The sequence below is a fragment of the Prunus avium genome, unplaced genomic scaffold (assembly GCF_965620075.1).
Source record: "Prunus avium unplaced genomic scaffold, drPruAviu1.hap1.1 HAP1_SCAFFOLD_59, whole genome shotgun sequence".
Taxonomy (NCBI): domain Eukaryota; kingdom Viridiplantae; phylum Streptophyta; class Magnoliopsida; order Rosales; family Rosaceae; genus Prunus; species Prunus avium.
This window is the reverse complement of record NW_028276915.1, coordinates 30,001-32,500: the sequence shown is the minus strand read 5'-3', so window position 1 is coordinate 32,500 and position 2,500 is coordinate 30,001.

The following is a 2,500-nucleotide window of genomic DNA, read 5'->3' as shown; positions in this document are numbered from 1 at the left end:
AAACTTGCCATGCCATGCGCGCGCACAGCTTGCGCGCAGCGTGCTGATTCTGTCGACAGCGAGGCTAGCGAAACTTCTCCTGCCATGGCGTGCGCGCAGCGTGCTGACTCTGTCGACAGTGAGGCTAGCGAAATTTGTCTTGCCATGGCGTGCGCGCAGCTTGCGCATTCGGTCGACAGTGAGGCTAGCGAAACTTGTCCTGCCGTGGCCTGCGCGCAGCCTGCGCGCAGCATGCGCGCAGCATGTGCGCAGCATGCCGGCAGCCTAGTTCCAGATTTTTTCAAATGTCGACAGAATTTTTCAAACCTTGTCAAACCCCATTTTTATTGAAATTTCCTCGCACAATAAGCTCCCCATAAGTAGTCTATGATTTTTAGTACCTTCTCCAAGTTACAAAACTAAAAAATTCCTCCCGGATTTCTTTTAATGATTTTTTCAATTTTACGACTTCTAAAAATAATAAAAAATACTTCCCGACTTCAAATATTTATGAAACTTTTTCCCATCAGAGATTGCATGTTTCTTAGTATCCCTGCAAAAAATCACGTCCAAATACCTTGTATTGAATTATTTAGAGCCCATTATGACTCCTCGCGCATAGGTGATGTCTCTTCCTGTCAAAGGGCTAAATGCATAAAATGCTATATAGGGGGGTGTGTGTTGCCTGCATATGCATGGCAGCCCATGCCCTCCTAGCTGCAGCCCCCTTCCCCCACGCCACACCCATGTCATGTTGCCTCGATATGTTGCCTCGATATGTTGCCTCGGTATTATGGGTTTGGTGTCGGGGTCGGGGGGCTGCCACCCATGGCGGTGGTGGCCGGAATCCGGCCGCCGCCACCACGCCGCCGCCATGGGTGAGGGGGAAAAAAAAAGGCGTGGAAAGTTGCGAAATGGGGTTGTCTAGGCTTTTTTTTGGCATGGAAGAGCATGGAGTGCTAGGAACTCCTTCTCAAATGCGCGGGCATGTCGACCACAACCTCATTTCGCAACAACAACCACCCGTGTGGGGTGGCGGTGGGTGGATAGTCGCGGATTGGGGCTTGCCAAGCCAATGTTTTCAAAAAAATTCATCAAAATTAAAAACAAATGTTTTGTTGCCTTCGGATTTGTGGGCGAGCGGTGAGTCGGAGCGGAGCCGGTAAAGTTTAACCTCGGTGTGCACGGTTGTTTTTAGAAACTCAATCCAATGCCGGGGACGTTGAAAGTGACGCTCTTATGAGTTGCAAACCCGCAAGATTTAAAGAACCTTTTCAAAAAAATTTCAAACCAACAAGATTTAAAAACAGAAATTTTCATCAAAATGAAAAACAAATGTTTTGTTGCCTTCGGACTAGTGGGCGAGCGGCGAGTCGGAGCGGAGCCGGTAAAGTTTAACCTCGGTGTGCACGGTTGTTTTTAGAAACTCAATCCAATACCGGGGACGTTGAAAGTGATGCTCTTATGAGTTGCAAACCCACTAGATTTAAAGAACCTTTTCAAAACAATTTCAAACCAACAAGATTTAAACCAACAAAATTAAAAACAAATGTTTCGTTGCAAACAAATTGTGGGCGAGCGGCGAGTCGGAGTGGAGCCGGTAAAGTTTAACCTCGGTGTGCACGGTTGTTTTTAGAAACTCAATCCAATACCGGGGACGTTGAAAGTGACGCTCTTATGAGTTGCAAACCCACAAGATTTTAAAAACTTTTTGAAAATGTTTCTTCTAAATGACACATTTTGATCCTTGGCAAGTGCTCAATCTGTAACTATCCAATCACCGCCACACCACACCGGTCGGGAGTGTGTGAATGGTGTGCTTCCCGGGTTTGGCATAGACAATCTTTCGCATCGACAATCTTTTGCATGCGAGGGAATGTCTATGCCAACCCCGGGAAGCACACCATTCACCCACTAGTTGTGGGCGACGATGGGTTGGCTTCAAGTGAACTTTTGCTTGGGGTTGTCTTCGGTATGCTTTTGTGTTGGGAGTACGGCCACCAAACCTTCTCAATGCACGGGTATGTCGAGGATGGCTTTTGGCGGGGTTGATGAAGAAGCTACCCAATTCTCGGCCACACGAACACATGGTGACGATGCGTTGGCTTCAAGTGAGCTTTAGCTTGGGGTTGTCTTCGGTATGCTTTTGTGTTGGGAGTACGGCCACCAAACCTTCTCAATGCACGGGTATGTCGAGGATGGCTTTCGGCGGAGTTGATGAAGAAGCTAGGGAATTGTTGGCCACTCTCACACGTGTGGGGGTAGGTTGGCTTTGAAAGAAGCTATCCAATCCTCTGAGTGTGCGGTTGAGCTATGATTAGGATTGTCTAGGCATTGCTTGTGTGTGCAAGGTGCGAGCCCAATGCACGAGCAAGTCGAGGATGACAATCTTAAGAGTAGCAATGATGCCACAAAATATCGGTTGCCTTCGGAGTAGTGGGTGAGCGGCGAGTCGGAGTGGAGCCGGTAAAGTTTAACCTCGGTGTGCACGGTTGTTTTTAGAAACTCAACCCAATACCGG